We start from the raw sequence: 7591 nt of genomic DNA, 5'->3' as shown, positions 1-7591 counted from the left end.
GTAGTGGTTCCCAAATTTGAGCCACTTTTCGTCCTCGCTCGGCAGTCGAATAGCGCAATCGTTGATCTTCTGGCAGTCCGTTGTGTGCGACTGCAATTTCTCATTCGTGCCGAAGTAATGCAAGCATCTGAAAAAAACAAAAAATTATAACAGTTACCTATATTTTATTAATAAGATGGGAAATTATAATAATTTTAAGATGTACATACCGATCACAGAAATATTTCTTGTTCTTTTTTTTGCTTAGTTGCGAGCTCACGAGACGCTACAGGTTCTTGATCCAAGCAAAGTGTTTAATGTTGTCGTTGTGTGATTCTCGCATGTACAGGAGATTGACATGCTTGTCCTTCTTGTCACTGGTGAGCCGCAGAGGAAGAATTTGTTTATTTTCGATGCCGTATACATTGATCGACACCGCGTTCAACCGTTCGAATTTAGAAATGTCTTTGAACGTTATCGGAAATTCGATACCCGCGAGATTCAGCACCGTCGTATAATGCGGATACGATGACTCTCGTTCCGCATGCTTTTCAGCCGGGTACAGAGCGGCGACCACCGACCACGCGAAGCACGCATTGTCCATCGTTCTAACATTGATCACCACTCTCTTAAGCATAATTTCCCGCGTCACTTCGAAGTAACATCCCGCGCGCATGGGATTTAGTTTGTTCACATTCACTACCAAATTGAGGATTCGCGACAATGCCCACCCGCTGTCGCGTTCCTGGAACTCTTCGAGTGATGTCAACGTGGGTTCGATGATATGCTGCTCGTACCACTCGTGCAAATCGGTGTATCGGTATATCTCGCGATTCTTAGTGTTTATACTCTTAATGTCACGTTCGATGTTTGTCATAAACTCGCCGTTGAACGCAGTGTTCACTTTTGCACTACCGTGTCTTTTTACCGCATCTCGCACACGTTCGAGCACTATTTCTCATGCGTCTTCCAAAAACCTCCACGGCTCGATGTAATCGACGTTGACCACAGCACCCGTCGATATACGGTTTTCGAACGCGGCGTCGATCTCTCGCCAGACGAGAGATCTTTCGTCGCGACTCGCGTACCCACTACCTACGTGCATGAAACGTCGCTCTAATTGTGTCTTTGCACCCGCGAGTCGCGCAATCCTTGCCACCATGGATTGTCTGTGTCCAACGGTAAGGTGCGGACGCTTGGCACGACAAAGCTCTTCGAGCCGCTCGATGCACTCGTCGCATCGTTGCAACCACGCGAAACATTCTACCAGAGTAGCGACCTGGCTGTACTGCTCCAACAGTTCGCGTTCCACTCGCTCGTGATTTTCCATTTTTTCTCTTTTGACACGTCACACTCTTCCACGGAGCACTTGGACGTGACTCGTTCACATACGCTGCAGCATCGCGACATATCTAGAAAAACATAATGTTCTAATACTTTTTCATTATGTTTGTTTGCGAAAATGCACTGTTCACACTCAAAGCATCGATCGTCGCATCTGTCGAAAAATAGTTTTGGTGCAAGATCGCGATCACGAAACTCCACCCATATATTGTCAATAATCAGCAGTTCGACACACTTTTTACTACCTGCAGGAATCTTAATGCAGATGCACCAACCTTGGCTCTTATCTGCGATTTTCTTCGCCCAATAATAATCGTCCTTTATTACATTGACATTTCTATTCCACCAATGTCTCTTTTCATATTCATCGTCCTCGTAACATTTGTCTCGTAACCGTGGATACACTTTCTGTCGCGCGAGTAAAGATCAGTCAGAAACAGGCTCTCTGATAACTGTTCCATGTTTCTCACCACGTATACCTAATTCACGATCGCGTAGGAATTGTACTGGCGATATTCGTGCATCTATGTCTGTTTTTTGCAGATTACCGAGAACATACTATACAACACATCATCTACGTTAGAGTCTTCCCACATATTTTTTCAGTAGTGTCTCGCTCACAATACTGTTTCACAATAGCTTTTTTCAATGTGTGCAGAGTGGACATATGCTGCATGGAAATATAGTGTACATTGACACTCCACAATTCGTGCAAGATCGGCCGCCTAGCGCATCAATATAATCGATGTCGTGCTTCCTTACAAGATACATTCCTACAATATCGGTGTCAGCCAAACGTATCATGCATGCTGCACACACATTCAAGGCACCACCCGTTGTATAGTAGCACTGGATCATGCAATGTTTAGTACGACCGTTCAGTGCGCGGATTTCTGGAGATGACACAAATTTTTCTGCGTGATCCGTATCGAGCTCATTCAAGTCGCTAACACAACCAGTATCATCGGATAGCACTTCTTCGTCGGAATCTTGGTTCATTATTTCTTCAAAATCTACATCCATTTCTTCTAACACTTCGAACACTTCATCTCTGATATTCGCGAACTGTTCAGGATCCACGTTTCTAATGTGCTCGACTACGTTGACTATGTCTTCAACGTTCGCACGATGATCAACCATACTTTTTGTCCACTATTCTTATTGCGATCGATTCATTCGTCTTTCAGGACATCAACTGCGGAATTGAGCGCTTATAACTCATTATATATTTCATTTGTGACTTCTTTGTCCCTTTGCCTATTGGGTCATACTTTATTTAGAAATAGATAAGACACCATTTTGCGAGCGATTATAGTTTATATAAACAACATCAACGCTTCTTTTAACGCGTCGCTACATGTTATCGATCTCTTCTCAGAAAAAAATCGTTATCGACACTTCTTCGAAGAAATTTAAGAGTTGTAGTAACGCAGTGTGATTTCATACGTTTCACTGGGGTATCACATTCATTTTACTGTAGAAGAGTTATGTTTTGCTTAGCAGCCGAATCGGCGCTTCTCTTAACGCGTCGCGATGTATCATCAATCTGATAGTGTATATAAACAGTGTATATAACTTTTTTTCTTTCAATCGCAAATTTCGATTACGAGTGATAAGACATGGATCGTGTAAAAGAATATATACATCGAAAATTGATCGAGCGCAAGGGGTACCGTCCCTTGTCACCAAGTCCGCCAAGAGAGAGACCAAGTCCATCACCATCGAGGAAAAAAGCGCGATATTGGGAATGTCCAGGTGAAAAAGCGAGATATTGGGAATGTCCAGGTGAAAAAGCATCAAAATCGCCAACATGTTCCTCATCGACATCGTCAAAATCGCCAACATGTTCATCTGTCGATCGCGAAACAAATGTAATAAAATATGAGAAAAAACATGATGTAATAAGAGGCAAATAAAAAATTTCATCCACATCATTTTATATATGTACTTTATTTTTTAGTCTCCATCCGTCCATCCATCCTATGCCTGGACGCGCTATCACTCTCTGTTTATATAAATATTTGCTAGCGCTTCTTTTAACGCGTCTAGGATTTCATAGTCTGGCAACACTTAGAATCTATAGTGCTTAATATACAATGGTCGCTCTAGCAGTTTCGTCGCAGCAAAGAATACTTTTCAGCGTCAGTCTTTATTGAGTTTGACGTGTGAGAGGTTCGTGTATTTTTCAAATCATGTAGCGATTTTTTACTGTGAACGATTTTTAGTATCGTGCAAAAATATTCTACCATTTAGCGTTAATAGTAGAATACTTTTGCATGTTTTTTTGATTAAGTGATGGTGAAAGTTATAATAGTGTGATTTTTTGTTTTTTGTTTTTTTAGAAAAAAAAATTTTTTCTTCCGCGTCTATATTGAGTTAATTTTTTTGATTAAAATTTATTCACCATGAGCAACTTGCAAGAAGTTCTGGAGATCCGATATGAGTATCCTGTTGAGGGGATAATTTTTTTCTTTTTATATGTATATAAAATTTTTTTTATTAAATTTGTTTTTTCATATTTAATTTTCCTTTTTTTTTTCCAGTATATTATGGTTGACAATCTAAGAGTAGTACGGCTCCAATTACGAAATAAGGTTGGAGTTCTGATAATTCCTCTGGTAAAGTTCAGTATAAATAAATTATAAATAAATTATAAATTATAAAATTATATATAAAGTATTTTTTTGTAATTCACTTTTTCAAATTTGCTTTTTTTTTCTTTATTAGAACACGCATCGCAGCCGAGTACGTATACGCGGATTCATCAATATTTTCAACAGAGACATTATTCGTAGTGATAGGCAGCGGGATCGAGAGGAATTTGAAGAACTGTGGGAGTACGTATCTACATTCAATTTGGAGGAACTTTTTGGCCTCCAACCATACCCACCTGAGCCTGAAGAAGAAGAATGGTGGTAATCGAAAGACATGCAGATATTGAGTGGTTCGTGCGATTTTTTATTGCTAATCGGAAGCAGGTGCTTAAAGTTCGATTTGAAATTAATTAAATTAAAAATTAAGATCCTGCTTATAAATATTGTAAGGACTATATAATAAGAGCTATATATTGTAAAATTACGTTATATAAAAGTAAACATGCATATTTAAACTATATATCTAGGTGTATGACATTACTTATTACTTTCTTATTATCGCTATCATATTACGCGTGGCGCCAGCGGCGGCGGCGGCGGCGGCGACGGCGGCGGATGAAAAAAATAAGGAATGCATTGTTTATGTGGGTCCTATTACAACGATGCCGCCGAGACTTCCTGCGCCTTCCCCCTCTACCGCGCACTCCCCGCTCGCGCTCCCCCCGCGCCAACGAGTACCGTACTCCCCGCGCCCCGCGCTCCCCTCAGAGGCCCATAGGTTTCAGACCCGCCTTATATGGCTACTTCTATGCTCTTTTCTTCCAATATGCCTTTCTTATTTTCGTTCTTCTCCTTCCTCCTACAAAAAAATAAAGATTATAAATTTTTATACATAAATGTAGATAATTGAAAGAAATAAAATTATTATCAAGTTTCAATAGTCTTTTGCTCATTGTATTATTATTAAAAATTGCACTGGCCAAATTACGCTTTTGGCATTTTATTAAAATCCATCAGCTCACGATGTACGCCTCTGATATTTTATTAAAACTGGCCAATTCACGAAGAACGCCTCTGGCATTAATTATTTTAAATAATCAATAAGTAAAGTAATATATTCACGATTAATTAAATATGTCAATTAAATAAGATCTACTTTTATATCAAAGTAAAAAATTTCTCTTTCAAGATTATCTTTTCAAGTTGAAATAACTTATGCATTTGGCAACATGAAACACTTTCACATCTCAAGTATTTTTTTACTTATTATAATAATATTATGACATCTAGTCAATTTATTTTTGCTTTATGTGCATGTAATACTTTAAAAATAATGTTTAGTCTATATATTATATTCGACACAAAATGTTAATAATTTTCGAAGTTGTTGAAATGCGTGCAAAAATTATTTTTAAATTTACTTATGACAGCTAAAATATTATACAACATCGTATTTAATAAATGCATAAGTTATTTTTCTCTCAATGTCAGAACATATGAAAAATATTACATATTTATGCATAATAAATAAATATTAGTTGAAATATTAATTGCATAATAAAAAAGATAGAAATATTGGTAAAGATGTTCTTGAATTTCACATAAAACTGTGAGTCAATTATTTCAATTGGAATCGAAACGTATATTTATCTTTTTTAATAAAGTACTTACAACCTATGTTGGTTCTCAAACGCTTTTCTATATAATTTACTCATTAAAGCTTTTATATAAATTATATGCATACATAGGTACATACACACGCAGACACAGGCATACATATAAACTGAAACACACGCAGACACAGGCATACATATAAACTGAAACACACGCACGCACGCACGCACGCACGTACTCACACATACACACACACGCGCGCGCGCACAATCGTTAGAAAGTTTAGCAACGTTATTTCTCTTACCTCACGAATAGTTAAGTACTTATCTCGGTGTACAAAAATTGCTATCAGAAATGCATAAAGAGCACATAGATGACCTTTACATTTGTTTTCAGTTTGTCTATACGACATTTAATTCCATTTAAGTTATATAAATTTGAGAAATAGTGCTTTTTTAATATTTTTTCTTTATTTTTAGAAATGCTAATCTAACGAAACATCATTAAAGAAAAATTAACAAAAGTTACTTTAAAATAGGCTTTTTAAACTAAAAGACTTTTTAAAAAAAAATATGATAATTTTTCGCAATAATATTGAACTTCTTGTGAAAATCTTACAAGAACTCATGTTTTATATAAAATGTCCAACTTTCCAAACAATATTTTCAGAAAGATGAAAAAAAAATTACAAAAATATTTGTTACTTGTTTTATTGCAAATAAAATTGTGTTCTATTTGCAATAATTTTTTTTTAACTCTTGGACCACAAAAATATTTTGCCCACTTTAAATTTCTATAAAAAACGAATATATGTATAGAATTTAAATAGCAGGAGAGAAATAAAGTATTCTAAGAATGTTTTTTGAAAATGTGCTTTTCTCTTTTTATACGATAATTTTTTACGAAGTTATCTTAAATTTTATAGAGCACTTTTCCAAGTAAAATATCTTAAAAATATATTATTTATACCTTCTAATTCTATTGACATATTCATTTCTTAAACGAATTATATAAAGTATAGGCAAAACATATTCCTTTAGAACAATTATTGACGATGGAGAATATATTTCTTATATCATTTATCACAAAATGAGATGAATTTTATTTCAATCAAGCGAAATAACATTTTCTTCTTTTCCCGTTCTTTCTAAATACTTTAGTATTAAAATGAAACATTTTATAGAAAAGGAATATTTACACAGAAGTTTGATCAAGAAAATTTTAAGAAATATACTTTAAAATATTTATGTTAATTTTTGTTCTTTTTTTTGTTCACTAAAATGCCGAAAATTTGGAGTGTCTCACCAGAGCCCACCCAAAATTACAAATCATCTGCATAATTTGGATAAAATATGAAAACTACATGCATATATGAAATAGTATGGAACATACAATAGTAAATCAAGACCTGCTTCATTAAACGAAAACAAAATGAGATTACGGTTATTTTTTGAGGTTAAATTTATATGCAAATTTATGCACGTAAATATCGACAATGGCCGTGGACCTATTACTTTTTTGTGACATTAAAATTGTAATTTTTTAAACTATTATAATGTTTTTTTGTTTAAAAAAGTCTATGGTAATATTTGTGTGCAGTTAGTCAAAGGAACATCTGCGAGCCTTATCTGTCACTAAGTTGTGCCTTATCTGTTATACGTGAAAGGTTACATTTTCAACATTTTTTTCTGTCTTGTCTCATCGTTAATCTGCCGCAGAATTTTGCACACATCAATTTCTGTACTTCAACTTCATTATATAAAGAAATTAGATATTTCTATGGTAACTCGATTTATTAAAAAAAACCATTTTAATGTTTCATCAAGATATAGCATATATAAAAGTTACAGAAATACAAGAAAAATGTACTCCACAAACAATGTACTCCAACTTTTTATAATATGAAAATAAAATATTATTCACACATGAAAATGTGAAGGCCAGATTTAAAGTTCTATCTATCCTTGCCGTGTGTATGCAAGGAACTTCTGTATTATTTTCTTTCACTAATTGTAAGATATATTAGAGAAATGATATAATCCTAAGAGTTCCGAAACTTA

Source organism: Trachymyrmex septentrionalis, unplaced genomic scaffold (assembly GCF_001594115.1).
Source record: "Trachymyrmex septentrionalis isolate Tsep2-gDNA-1 unplaced genomic scaffold, Tsep1.0 scaffold149, whole genome shotgun sequence".
NCBI classification, from domain to species: Eukaryota; Metazoa; Arthropoda; class Insecta; order Hymenoptera; family Formicidae; genus Trachymyrmex; species Trachymyrmex septentrionalis.
This window is presented reverse-complemented; position numbering follows the sequence as displayed.